General features: G+C 40.9%; 1 protein-coding gene across 1 annotated transcript in view; it reads right to left on the bottom strand.

The window, feature by feature from the left end:
* CSF3R (colony stimulating factor 3 receptor) overlaps positions 1-10,439 on the bottom strand; it is a 56,712-nt gene extending 46,273 nt beyond the window's left edge. The window contains exon 1 of the mRNA XM_072136799.1: positions 10,279-10,439. The gene's annotated coding sequence lies outside the window, so the exon portion shown is untranslated. The remainder of the gene's footprint in view (positions 1-10,278) is intronic.
* Positions 10,440-15,472: the final 5,033 nt, after the last annotated feature.

The raw sequence follows: 15,472 nt of genomic DNA on the forward strand, positions 1-15,472 counted from the left end.
TGCGCGTCCCCCCCCCCCACATGCCTCCACACGTCGTCTCGATAGTTGCCTCCACACGTTGTCTCCATAGCAGCCTCCAGACGCCGTCTCCATAGCAGTCTCCACACGCCGTCTCCATAGTTGCCTCCACACGTTGTCTCCATAGCAGTCTCCACATGCCGTCACCATAGCTGCCTCCACACGTTGTCTCCATAGCTGCCACCACCAACACATTGTCTCCATAGCAGCCTCCACATGTCGTCTCCATAGCTGCCTCCAAAAGTTGTCTCCATAGCTGCCACCACCAACACGTTGTCTCCATAGCAGCCTCCACATGTCGTCTCCACAGCTGCCTCCAAAAGTTGTCTCCATAGCTGCCTCCACATGTTGTCCCCTTAGCAAACGAGCTGTGTCAGGCTCATTTTTCGGGTGTTTCACCAGTTACGTTATGGAACTTGGTCACTCTGTCGCCGCCATCCTGTGTTATCAACTAAATATACCGTCAACCTTTTGTTCACATAGGAAATCATTTCAGCGCTTCTTGCTCACCTCCTTTGGTTCCTCTCTGCCGCCATAACCAGGCCAAATACTGATACGTACAGTGCTACACATTATCCTCACCAAAAGGAATTTTTAAAATTGGTTTGAAGCCTGAGTACATTTGGGGTACGTCGCCATGCCACTCTCTAGCCTGCCGCTGCTGCCACTGCTTCCGCATGTCCCTTATAGTGTCAGGGTCAATTATTGGGTGTTTTAGATGCTATCTCGCCTCACTCGGTCACTCTGTCATCGCCGTGTTGTTGCCCATAATTTTGGCATAATGGTGCGATTAGGCAGCCTCAGAGGCATCCATGCATGCTGCCCCTGCTGTTTCCTGTCCATTTCTGTGGTGTTTCCATCATTTTCTGAGGTTTCCAAGTTTTTGGCCAAGCTTCCCTGTGCAGAGCCTTGGTCCCCTTGAAAAATGCTCGAGTCTCCCATTGACTTCAATTGGGTTCGTTATTCAAAACGAGCATTCGAGCGTCGGAAAAAGTGCAACTCGAATAACAAGCACTCGAGCATTTTAGTGCTCGCTCATCTCTAATGAGAACATAAAATGGTATGGACATCAAAAAGTCCTTTCTTTCCAAAACCCAATTCTTATCTCAGCATTCACATTTAATGAAATTAATCTGCCACTTATAGATATTTCTACAATTACATTTTATACTAAAAATTTCCCTATGTGAAAATAATTTCCCATAAATCTCTCAGGTTGCAATGATCAGCTGTAGGGTTTCTGCAATTAAGTTTTATTGTTAATCCCTGTTCCCATGAGAGTAGAAAAAAATTTTAATCCAATTGTCACTGGGACAAAAAGAAATTTTGTCTGGTGCAAAAATTATAATATAATATACCAGTTCTCACTTACAAATTCAACTTACAAACAAACCTAAACGACCTATCTTGTAAGTCTGTAAATGGTTTGAATTGATATGGTTAAAATTGAAATGGTTTACACTGTCGATCATTGCTAGCACCGATTGCAGGTGTTAGAGGTGGGTGTTCACTGCATTATGCTCTACCATGAACTCTCTTCATATACTCTCTGCCACACCATGAGGTTGGGGAACGTCATTGTATGCCAAGGAGTAATTTGATGTTATTACATTATAAATGAAAAATGTTTGAATGCAGGCTTATGTTGGGTTCATACAAGCCTTTATGTAAAAACGGTATAAACAGCTTGATAAAAAAGAATTTACATAAACATCATTTACATTAATGTGATGTTTACACAGCATAAATGTGATGTAGTTGAAAAGAGTGTGAATGCAGGCTAATATTGCGTCTGGATATTGCGTATGCATATTTCGTGAATGTGGTATGAAGCTCAAGTACATGTTACTATATATAAACATTATATAAACATTTATATAAACATTGTTTAAATCAATCTCATGTTAAAGCAAAGTACAGGCGGTCCCCTACTTAAGAACACTCGACTTACATACGACCCCTAGTTACAAGCAGACCACTGGATATTGATAATTTATTGTACTTTAGCCCTAGACTACAATAAACAGCTATAACAGTTATCACAGGTGTCTGTATTGAAGCTTTATTGTTAATCTTGATTCTTATGACAACCTAACATTTTTAAAGTCACAGAGACCAAAAAAATTTCTGTCTGGGATTACAATGATAAAATATACCAGTGATGGCGAACCTATGGCACTGGTGCCAGAGGTGGCACTCAGAGCCCTTTCTGTGGGCACTCAGGCAATTCTCAGAGAGGACTCCAGGTATCTTCCTGCAGTCCCAGACAGCCCAGGACTTGCTGTGCACAGAGGTATTTTAAAGTGACAGCTCTACCTGGGACTATTTTTGGCTTTATTGGTGTCCTCAGGTGCTGGTATCAATGAAAACTGTGACAGAGAAGGGAGTATAAATCACAAATTACATTTCTGCGTTGGCACTTTGCGATAAATAAGCGGGTCATTGCTTTAGTTTGGGCACTCAATCTCTAAAAGGTTCGCCATCACTGAAATATACAGTTCCAACTTACATACAAATTCAACTTAAGAACAAACCTACAGACCCTATCTTGTATGTAAATGAAAAGTGTGTGAATGCAGGTTAACTTTGCGTTCAGATAGGGCTTTCACATAGCATTTACATAAACATGGTTTAAATCAGCGCAAATTTCATGCAATGTTCATGCAATTGTACGCATACATTGGGTATACACAGAGCTGACACAGACTAATTTTGATGTTCATGCAATGTAAACACATTGAGGCACATTTGTTGTTGAAAAGGACAATGATAATTAGAAAGAGAATTTGATATGGGGAAGCACTGTATTCTGCAGCACACTAAATCTACATCACGTGTCTATAACCAAAAGGTCACATACTATGATAAAGAGTTGAAAAGAAATTATTTTCTTGATTAATGGAAGAAACTTAGTTACAGCATATATCTGTATATATCTATATTCAGCATCTTTTTCCTGTTTCATTCTGTATTGCTAAAATGTATTTTCACTTATCTCTCCTGAACTCCTCTTAATAGGGCAAAATGGGACTGCAACTCACATTACATCACACAACAGAAAGGCTCATTCACATTGGCCTTGTTTTTTATGTTGTGTATTTTTGATTTTCACAGATCCGTTGTCTGTGAAAAAAGTTATGAAACATAACTTTTTTACCGATATTTTACCGATATGGATCACTCAAGGCTATAGAAGTCCATGGGTACACAAAAAAATCTGTTTTTATTTTCACTGAAGGCTGAAATACCAGTTGTGATGTTTTCAAAGCAATGTTAAATCTTCTGTTTTTTTGCCGACACAGAGACAAAACGGATGCATCACAGAGACAAAATGGATGAAAAACAGAGACGCAATGGAGACAAAATGCAACAGATGCGCAACTGAAGCTGAACATCAACGCCAATATGAAAGAGCCCAAAGTGAAGAATGAACAGGAGCTGAGTTAAAGGGAACCTGTCACTAGGGTCCTAATTTTCACTAAAGACAGGTTAAAGAAGCCCATTAAAACTGCAGCTGCAAATATGCTATTCTGCCTTCTTTAAGCATTTGCATTACAATATAATTGTGCGTGATAACTTACCTTGCACCCTGACAGAATCTTCTTTGTAGTCCCAGGGGTTTGGCTTTGGTTTGGATACATTTCAAAAACAACACGAGTGCTGCAGACTGCTCAGCTCTTAGCCCCCACCTCCTGGTCCTGTGTAGCTCCTCTCTTCTGTCATAGCCTGGTGAGCTGAAGTCAGTGGGAGAGGGAGGAACTGTACAGGAGCAAAAAGGTGGGGGTCAAGGGCTGTCCATGTTGTAACATGTTGTTTTTTTAAATGCATCCAGACCAAAGCCCAACCCTTGGGACTACACAGAGGATTCTGGTAGGGTGAAAAGGAAGTTATAACACACAATTATATTGTAATGCAAATGCTTAGAAATGGCAGAAAGGCATATTTGCAATGCAGCTATAATGGGCTTCTGTAACCTGTCTTTAGTGAAAAGGAGGTTCCTGGTGACAGATTCTCTTTAAATGAGAAAAAGGCAGACTGAACTAGACAGTGATGGGGCACTAATCACTGCAGTAACATCAGTTTACTGTCTTTATAATATCTCAAAATCCAATGTTCATTTTTGGAGTGAGCCAGGCCATTTCATTTCTCACTTCATAAAACTGTCTATCCGATTTGGATTAAAGGAAACCTACCATCAGGAATCTACTTTAAGGTAGTTCCGTCATCAGCCCTAAAGTACTCTTCTCTAATCCTTTTATATCGTCAAAGCTAAAATCAACTTTATGCAAATTATTGGGAGAGGCTATTGGGGCATGGAGTAGCTTGTCCTGGCTGTGGGAGTAAACACTACTCCACTTTGCAGTAGCCTGTGCTGTCCCTCGCTTTTTGCACTCCTGGCCTTGCTTGTGCGCAAGCTGTAGTTTCGCCCCCGGCTTCTTCGGAGGTCTGCAAATATGCGGCTCTGCATACACTCATACCTATTCAGAGCTGCGCATCGCAGCCGGCACTGCAGAAGGTGCTAGTGCGCATGTGCAAAGCTGCAAAGAAGCCAGTGGTGAGACTACAGATTGGGCATAAGCACAATTGTAATGGCCCTGCCAATACGAAATATTGTAGGGCAGCACCGTGGCTGAGTAGGGCAGCACGGTGGCACTTCTGCCTTGCAGCTCTGGAGTCCTGGGTTCGAGTCCCACCCAGGTCATCATCTGCAAAGAGTTTGTATGTTCTCTCCGTGTCTGTGTGGGTTTCCTCTGGGTACTCCAGTTTCCTCCCACATTCCAAAACATACTGGTAGGTTGTTTAGAATGTGAGCCCCATGGGGATAGGGACTGATTTGGTTTGCTTTGTGCAGCGCTGCGTAATCTGTAGGCGCTATATAAATAAAGAATTATTATTATTTGCTCCTATTAGATTGCATGTGTCCCATACAGCCTCATCACCTCTACTGTGCGCCATCTACTGTCTATAACTGGTAATGCAGCTGTATGATTTCTGCCAAGTGTTTGATTGTTGTAAATCCAATCCTGTCACAAGGTTCCTGGTGGGCCCCTTGACTCCCATTCCAGGAGAAGTTTATATTAAACTCCCTGTGGCTCGAAAGTTCGATAGCAGTTTGGAGATCCATTGATTAGAGCAGTGTCTGTGAATGCTCTCCAGACACACAGCCCGCAGAAATCATGCCTCCTTCAGGTCTGATACCTAACAGAGCCTGCCTAGGATTGCTATTAAAGCAGCTTCAGACTTCAAAATTCCCTAAACTGATCATTTGCCAGATATTGTCCAATCAATTACCTTGGACTTGGACAGATTGGACTGTTACCTTGGCCTGTTGCCTTTGCTGTGTTTCTGTTCTAGAATAAAGGAACTGTGAGTTGATCTCATTATCTTGTCTATGTGTGATACCTGGCTACCGCCCCTTTACTGTCTATCCAGGAATCCCTTACACGCGCAAACACTGTGTGATACCTGGATGCCTCCCCTCTACCATCTATCCGGGGATCCCTTACACATGCATACACCGGGAGTGCCTCAGGGAAAACTACTTCCACCATACCGCAGCTTCTCCCTCTTTTTGCTATCTGCCTGTTGGCACCTGCCTGGTGTGGACAAGGCCTGGTCCCCCTGGACCAAGCAACTGTGACCGAGTCAGCACTAGGTCTTGCAAAAGTCAGCCACTCAGGTACCTGGGGAATCCAGCTGCCCCAAAGCTGTTAGGTCAGGCCCTGGTTTACACTGTGCATATTTATAACATATTTTTGTGAAGTTTTATACAATTTTCCGCTTACCGGATATATTTGTATATTAGTTTTTCAGCAAAATAAATGTGCTGGAGGTATGGAGAGATTGGGTTATAGTTAGGAATACAACTTGCCGATAAAGATCCACCAACCTTATATGTCTTTAACTCCCTTTATCTCAGGTTTACAGAAGCTCACAGAAACACAAGCCTGATTGTGAAATATGATTTGAAAGGTCATGATCTTTCATCTTTAATCTGAAACTAAGAACTTTGTTCTCCGTTCTATAAAGCACAGTATATGGGTATCTGAAATTACTGTGTGTCATCCGTTGCCATTGCCTGACTCGTCTCAGGCAAAGATGAGTCAGGATGGAGGTGGAGTGATGCTTCAGACTCCTATATCTTAGATTTTTTTTGGTTTTTTTTTGGTTCTATATCTTGAGTTATATTGGTATAAATATTAAAGTCCCTAAATAGCTTAGAAAGACATGTTAGTGCTGTAAAATTTTACCTTTATAGTTGTGCCATTCTACTATATGAGTTGTCATTTTGAATTGGAGAAAGTATCTCAATGATACAGTAGGTCACACATTTAGAGACCAACTAATGTACAACTAATAATACTAAAAATAATAATAAGTGGTCTGTTCAACTGAAAACAGAGAATACAGGTTAAATCTAGACAAAATATAATCAGAATTATTGACATCAACAATAATCTAAGAATTTATCATAAAAACAATCAACACCATCCGAAATATAAACCTATAAATTAATTTTGTTACAAAGTTCATTAAACATGTCGCAGATTGAGGACCTGTAAACGTAGGACCATTAAAAGAACTGAGATGGCACAAATAGTCATAGTGAGAAAAGCAGTTCAGCAAACTAACTGTTCCTACGTGGTATCTATTGTTTTAAATCAGTTTTTTCCTATAAATTTGTGTACTGATCTGTATACAAAAAGAAAAAAGTATCGGAGGATTAATATAACCACATGGTTTGTTATTACTCATCATTGCCAGATATTTTTGTGTACACTTTTAGGAGTATTCCAGTTTCAACAGTCATTTTATTTGTCATGAGATATGATACACTTTGGGGGTGATTTATCTTTATTTTGCTTCCTTTTTATCTTTCTTTTTTGGTGCATTACAACTTTTGTGACTTTTTGGGGACTTTTTAAAAATGTACACTGAAGTCTAACGGACATTTGTTTATCATTAGTAAGACACATTTATCTTCTATTTCAGATGTTCTAAATGTCACAAATGATATTTATCTTTTCAAATTGTATAAAATTTGCAATTTGAAAATTGCATAAAATCTCCAGACGAAACCATACTTAAAGGGTATCTACCACCAGGATGAAGCACTGTATGCAAATGAGCCTCAGGGGCTCTAGGTTTCAGGTGTTAATGGAGCCTGGAGCCCCTCAGACTCATTTGCATATAGTCTTTCATCCTGGTGGTAGATGCTCTTTAAGGAAAACTTAGAAAATGGAAGAGAGTTTTAAACATTTAAAACAAGGAAACAATGAGAATGATAAATGACCACAGAAACTAATGGAAAAAAGACAGCCAAAACAATCAGATATAAGATACCGTATTTTTTGGACTATAAGACGCCCTTGCTAAAAATCTTGCTAAAAAGTGCCTGCTAAAAATCTTGCTAAAAAGTGCCTGCGTCTTATAGACCGAAGGTCAGGAGGATCCAGCACTGCCAGACCCTCCTGACCGCTGTAATGGAGATCGGGGGATGCCCTGTTATAGAGCTGCACCCGATCTCCCAGAGAGGAGAGTCTCCACAATGCTCTACTCTCTCCCGGGTGTCCTACAGGACCTGTGTGACTGATCACATGCTTCTCACATCACCACATACTGCGGAGAATGGGGACATGGGAAATAGGGGAAGGGGGGAAGTGTGTGTGGTGGGGGTCTGTGTGTATAGCTGAGCTGTGTGTGTAACTGTATGGATGAATCAGAGCTGTGTGTGTTACTGTATGGATGATGCAGAGCTGTGTGTGTAACTGTATGGATGATGCAGAGCTGTCCGTGTAACTGTATGGATGATGCAGAGCTGTGTGTATTAATGTATGGATGATGCAGAGCTGTGTGTGTAACTGTATGGATGATGCAGTGCTGTGTGTGTAACTGTACGGATGATGCAGAGCTGTGTGTGTTACTGTATGGATGATGCAGAGCTGTGTGTGTAACTGTATGGATGATGCAGGGCTGTGTGTTTAACTGTATGGATGATGCAGTGCTGTGTGTGTAACTGTACGGATGATGCAGAGCTGTGTGTGTTACTGTATGGATGATGCAGAGCTGTGTGTGAAACTGTATGGATGATGCAGAGCTGTGTGTGTAACTGTATGGATGATGCAGGGCTGTCTCTGTAACTGTATGGATGATGCAGAGCTGTGTGTATAAATGTATGGATGATGCAGACCTGTGTGTGTGTCACAATCTCAGGGGAATAGTCAGTGGACTCCCTGGACCACCACGAGGGATAACAATACTAGCCGCAACCCGGGAGCGGAGTCTAAGTGAACTCCTGGTCTTCGCCAGAGCCTGCCGCAAAGCAGGATGGTCTTGCTGCGGGGAGTCACCAGGTCGCTCCGCGGGTGCGACTAGGCCCGCGATGGCAGCCAAGGTAGGGACACGGGGACCACGGGAAGGCAGGACCACGGGTAGGCAGAACCACGGGAAGGCAGGACCTCGGATGGCAGGCAGGATCTCGGATGGCAGGCAGGACTTCGGATGGCTGGCAGGACCTCGGATGGCTGACAGGAGCTTGGATGTCTGGCAGGACCTCGGATGGCTGGCCCTTTAAATTCCTGAAGAGCCAGTTTCCCGCCCTAGCATCGGGAGCATGCGGCCTCAGCAGGAAGCAGGAGCGTGTCCTCGGAGTTAGCCGGCGTGGGACCCGGACGGGATCGACGTGGAGCCCGGAGCCAGGTGAGGTGAGTATGGACCTGGCAGCACAGCGGGACACGGGTCACCCATGACAGTGTGTAAATGTATGGCTGATGCAATGCCGTGTGTGTAACTGTATGGATGATGCAGAGCTGTGTGTGTAACTGTATGGATGATGCAGCGCTGTGTGTGTAACTGTATGGAAGGAGCAGATCTATGTGTGCTGTGCTTTAGTGTGACCAACGAGGATATTTTAATTGTTAGAAAATATATTTTTTCTTGTTTGGAAGCCTAAATCTGGGGTGCGTCCTATAGTAAGAAGTGTCTTATACTGCGAAAAATAGGGTAAATGACCCCCTTTTTTTCCAATAATATAAGAAAATTTACCATCAAAATAAAGAATGATAAACCAGGGGCTGTGATTGCGGTAATCTTCTTTTATTTGTTATCCATAGCCTCCTTCATTTTAACATCAATTTTTTAAATTATAAAATAATAAACCAGAAAGGCTATGGGCATGTTACCAGAGCCCCTCCATGCTGTTGCATTGTGAAGGAGCACTCACCCCTCCCACTGTGAACTCACGGATTACTGCTGCCTAGATTACAGAAGTGCAGGGGAGACTGAAACATGCTGTTGTACAGTGAAACAACAGCTTGTGAAGCCAGAGCACAGAGGGTTACTATAACAAGCCCATAGCCCTTCTGGTTCATTAACATAATTTATTGCTATGCTACAGTACAGTTATGAGCACTTTGCACATGTGCATTGCTAGTACAAGCTTTTTTTGTACTGGAAGTTAATGAATGATGGTTTCTGCAAAAAGGAATAAGACAGAAAAGTTGAAGATTTAAAAAAATGAATAAAACTGGCCTGACACCCCATACATCAGCCAAGAAAAAAGATGCCTTTGAAGTGCCAAAAAAATTGGCAACAATTGAGGTAAAAAAAACCCTGCGATTTCATTGACAAATTGAGACAAATCAAGACACATATACTGAGAGCATTTTGCTCAAATCCAGCAGTTGCAAAAAAAACATTGTAAAACCAGACAAACAAATATATATAAATTCCTATATAACAACTAGACACAGAGGATTTTTAACCAAATACATATTAAAAAGCAGAATGAAAAAGTGTGAAACCACAATACGTATGACAAAGGGAACACGTTTCCAACTAAGCATACTTCTAATCAGCAAACTTCTAATTCTAGACAGTACTAGACCGATTCCCTGCTTCCTATTTGTAGAATCTACTAGTAATTTTCAATATAGAAATGACTGTTATGTGTACGTCTGTGCAAGAGTTTACATTTTTTTTTCACAGATTTAATGATGAGACGATGTTATCTTCAATAATTTGGAGTACCTTATAACCAACTGGTAGTTGTCACACTTGGTACATCACATTTATGTAGAAACCTACAGTTACCCTCTATAAGATTCACACTAAACTAATGCATGTATGTGGTCTTTAGAATGGGATCTATTTAACTTCATGCCATAAGGGTGCGTATAATTACAAATACTTTCCCATAGTTTAATTAATGTATTCATCAATTTTATCTTTACGGAAAAGCTGAAAAATCATTCTACTTACCAAAAGTCTCTTCACCTGCTTATCTATGTACTCACACTGTACTTCTATGTACATGTGACTTATCAGACAGCATATTGGTTTTCCTGATGCTCTAATGAAGCTTTTGTACTAGCAGCTGTTTCCAGTGTAATGATGCCGTTACCATCTCTCCAACCCACTGGAAATTGCAAAATACTTCCCTGAACATGAAGCCTACATGACAAAGCTGGAGGAGGGGAGGAATTAAACCCTCACTAAAAACAACTATTGGTATACTGTAACTATATTCCCAGGTTAAGATTGAATCATATTAGATGTATTTGCTCTTTAGAAAAAAAAAGTATTATATCATATTCATTGAGCTTTAAATCATGATACACGGATGGATGAATGAATGAATAAATAAATACAGATGAACCATTTCACGCTTAACTGCTTGTATTAATCACTGTGCCTGTAATGCTCCGGTGCAGCCAATATGGCATTAAAAACATGTGACTGCTTAGATGGAGATTGACTGTTGTCATCTTGTGCCCCCAAAATATTTAAAAATGACAACCTTCAGAGTTTCAGCAGAAATACTTGAAGCAGCAATAACAGAAAATAGTTTGTTATTTTAATAAAGGGATTTAACAGTAGCATATATATATATACATCATGGAGCATTAAAAAATATGAAGAGTGAGCCCTCTTCATAAAAAACAAGGGGTTTGCTGCATAAGGATGTTAAACGTTAGATTGCTGCCACATTTCGATGGCAGCTTGCGATTGCTTTGATCCTTGCTCCCCATGACGCCATTGGGGACCGACTATCTGTAGCCATGACAGCCTTGGGTCCTTAAAAGGCCTGAGGCTGTCTCGTTTATGCAAATCTGTTACTATATGTAATGTGTAGTTATGTAAAAAATACACACATACAGCCAAACTATAGTATAATAATATATTAATAATAATAATAATCTTTATTTATATAGCACCATCAAATTACATAGCACTTTACAGATTCTGGGGAACATATGCAAATAAAATAAGACATTACAGAGTCATATGAAACATGTATAATGGTCCAGCCATTTTTATAAGGGAATGGAATAAAAATAATTTAATAAATAAAAATAATGCTGCTTGAACCAGCCATCAGCCGCATTTTACATAGAAAGCCTAAAGTCAGTGGGACTGCAGAGAAGCATTTTCCAGATAAAGTAACAGAAAGCTGGGGTACATAGAATTGGTTAATAAAGAGTTAAAGTTGCATGCTGTTAGCGTGTATGGCATTATATATTAGGATCAATCAGACCAAGGAATTTGAAAATGGTAAACCAAAATTTTTTTTCAAAAATTAATAAAACCTAAAAAAATAAAATCATCTCCTTTTTCCTATAACTTGTATAAAAATAAATAAACAATTAAAATCAGAAACATGTTAGGTATCACTGTTTCCCAAAATGTCTGATCTAGTATAAAAACAGTTATTCCCGACGTTGAACTCCGTAACTAAAAAAAAAGAAATAATGAAATTCACCTTTTTTTCGCCATTTTGCAATATATAAGAAAATTAACAAAATGTAATCAAAGATTGTACAGTCCTCAAAATGTCAGCGATAGAAACATCAGTTCATCTCACAACAAAATGATACCTCACACAGCTCCTTGCACCGAAGTATGAAAAAGTTATTAGCATTAGAAAAACTAAATGTTTAAAAATGTTTTTTGAATCTATTTAACCGGTTAATGTCCATTTTTCACTCCCCACCTTCAAAAATCTATAACTTTTTTATTTTTACACGTAAAGAGCTGTGTGATGGCTTGTTTTCTGCGTAACAAATTGCACTTCATAGTGATGGTATTAAATATTCCATGCCATGTACTCGGAAGCGTGAAAAAAATTCCAAATGCAGTGAAAATGTTGAAAAAACGCATTCGCGCCATTTTCTTGTGGGCTTGGATATTACGTCTTTCACTGAGCGCCCCAAATGACATGTCTACTTTATTCTTTGTGTAGAGATAATACACTCTAGGAGAGTAGTTTTTCAGGTGCTCGAGTAGGCTACTAAACCATCGACAATTTTCTCAAAAAGAATACTTGGCACTCCTTGTTCGTTTTCATTTGAACATGATAAATTTTTTTATTTATTACAAGTGGAGGTTTAGAATGGCAATCCAATTCAAAAATGCAACGTTTCGGTCTACGCAGAGACCTTCATCAGGCACGGATTGCATCCTGAGCGGATGTGTCCGCTGCTACACTCCCCAGCGCTGTAGCGGTCATAGCACCACACATCTATCCACCTGTCTCTTTCTCAATATACCATGCAATCCGTGCCTGATGAAGGTCTCTGCGTAGACCGAAACGTTGCATTTTTGAATTGGATTGCCATTCTAAACCTCCACTTGTAATAAATAAAAAAATTTATCATGTTCAAATGAAAACGAACAAGGAGTGCCAAGTATTCTTTTTGAGAAAATACTTTATTCTTTGGGTCGGTACGATTAAGGGGATACCAAATTTGTATAGGTTTTATAATGTTTTCATACATTTACAAAAATTAAAACCTCCTGTACAAAAATTATTTTTTTGATTTTGCCAACTTCTGGCGCTAATAACTTTTTTATACTTTGGTGTACGGAGCTGTGAGTGGTGTCATTTTTTGCGAAATTTGATAATATTTTCAATGATATCATTTTTAGGACTGTACAACCTTTTGATCACTTGGCAAAAAAGTGGCATTTTTGACTTTGGGCGCTATTTTCCGTTACGGGGTTAAACGCATTGAAAAACCCTTATCATATTTTGATAGATTGGGCATTTTTGGACGCGTTGATACCTAATGTGTTTATGATTTTTACTGTTTATTTATATTTATGTCAGTTCTAGGGAAACGGGGGTGATTTGAAATTTTAGGTTTTTTTATTACAATTTTTTTTTTTAATTTTAATTTTTACTATTTTTCAGACTCCCTAGGGTACTAGGGTACTTTAACCCTAGGTTGTCTGTTCGATCCTATCATATACTACAGTATGGCAGTATATGGGGATTTTCCTCCTCATTCATTTCAATGTAATGTAATGAAGGGGTTAAAACGAAATAGTCTCGGGTCTTCGGAAGACCCGAGGCTACCATGGAGACGGATCGCCACCCCTCGATGACGTCACGGGGAGCGGCAATCCCAGGTAATTCACTGCATTTGTTAAGCATCAAGAAGCCCTCATACAACTCTGTACACGAAGAAATGAAAAAGTTATAGATTTTTGAAGGTGGGGAGCGAAAAATAAACAAAAAAGGCTCCGTCCTTAAATACACCTCCACTTCAATACACCTAACCGAACTAACTGTTATATTACATTTAGAGATGGGCGAATTGATTCTAACAAAGTGGAATTTGTTTACAATTTCAGGAAAACTTTGGTTCTGCCGAAGTTTACGGTGATTTGTGGGAACACATTTTCTTTCCCTTTATTAGCAAAATGGCCACGAGCACAACGTTTTACATGGGGCAGAGAACTCTGGGAAGGAGAACGGAACACCCTTGATCACATGTGCTGACATGTAAGCCAATCAGCGACCGGCAGGCTTATGTGATGTCACAGCCTATAAAAACAAAAGGCCATTTGCAATGTCCAGGGTGTTGAGTAATTTTTGCTCAAAGTCCAGGGTGTTTGTTTTGGGGGATCTGTATACCCCAAATTTCAATTATTTTTTGTTGCTAAAGTTGATATCAAGAAATCTGTGTCAAATCCACATAGTTGCTGGAGTGATATTTTCTCAAAGTTCGTGGGTGTGAGTTTTTGGGGTTCTGTATTTCCCGAATTTCAATTCTTTTTTGTTGCTAAAGTTGATATCAAGAAATCCGTGTCAAATCCACATAGTTGCTGGAGTGATATTTTCTTAAAGTCGTGGGTGTCAGTTTTTGGGGTTCTGTATTCCCCAAATTTCAATTCTTTTTTGTTGCTAAAGTAGAGATCAAGAAATCTGTGTCAAATCAACATAGTTGATTAACCACTATGTCAGACAGAGAGGTGGCAGGTGGAGCAGGCACAGGTCGCACCACTGTAAGGGGACGTCGCAGAAGGGGTGACTATGAGAGGCCAGAACTGCCGGTGTCATCTAGCGTCACTGTGTTGATCAACAACCCTAAGGTTCTCGATTGGTTGACTAGGTCATCCACTTCCTCCCAAATGACATCTGACAACCCCAGCCAAGAGTCTGTGGGTTTGTCAGATACAACCCTTAGTTGGCATGGCCCAGGAGCAGGTCAGCGCCCTCACCTGTTCTCAACCAGCCTCTGTCCTGTTAATTTCCCTCAGGCAGAGATCTACTAGGTGGTCTTGGCTCAGAGCCACTATACAGCGAGGACAAGTTCTTTGAGGACAGTCAGTAGCTGTTTGGCAGTGAAGAGGTGGGGCAGACATCCGCAGCTTCGTGCAGTAGGCGGGAAAGTAGAGATGTGGAGAGTGGCATGGGAGGTTATGTTGCACTTGCAAGTAGTCAGGCTGTGCATACTGAGACCGTTGAGGAGAATAGCAGTGACAGCGAAGCACAAATTGTTGAGTTGATGATGTAGCCGATTGCACTTGGGAGCTGGGTGAAGCAGGGGTTTCAGCTTGCACGTCAGGCAAAGAAGCAGGCAGCAAGTCGCTACTGTGGCCGTGAGTCAGCAGGGTAGCAGCAGTGCGAGGATGGGAGCCAAAAGGCCGTGGGGTACAAAACCCGCTTCGCATGTCCAAGTAAGCAGTGGCACAGGAGCAGCAGCGTTAGTAGTCACTCAGTGCAGAGTGTTGACACCAGAGGAGCCTAGCGTGTGTATATGTAGAATCTGCAGGCAGAAATGAAGCGTGGCCAGTGAGCTAAAGTTGTCACTACGGCCCTGCGTCAACACATGCAGAGTCACCATCCAGTGGCCTGGGAGAAACTTGTCTCAGATGGGGTTGAAAGAGGCATTACAAAGAGACAACTGTATACATCCAGCCATCCTAAGGTGCAGAAGCTGACCATGCTCCTGTCCAAGTTGTTGGTACTGCAGTCCCTCACTTTCCAAGTCGTGGACTCTGCACCCTTCAGAGTGGCTTGTGCTGAACTGAGGTGGAGAGTTCCAAGCCGAAATTTATTTTCTAAAACGGCAGTACCAGCCCTTCACAACTATGTAGAACAGAAGGTGGGCCAGTCCTTGAGCTTATCGGTTTCTTCCAAGGTTCATGGCAGCGTGGACATGTGGAG

This window comes from Engystomops pustulosus, chromosome 2 (assembly GCF_040894005.1).
Source record: "Engystomops pustulosus chromosome 2, aEngPut4.maternal, whole genome shotgun sequence".
In the NCBI taxonomy this organism is placed as follows: Eukaryota; Metazoa; Chordata; class Amphibia; order Anura; family Leptodactylidae; genus Engystomops; species Engystomops pustulosus.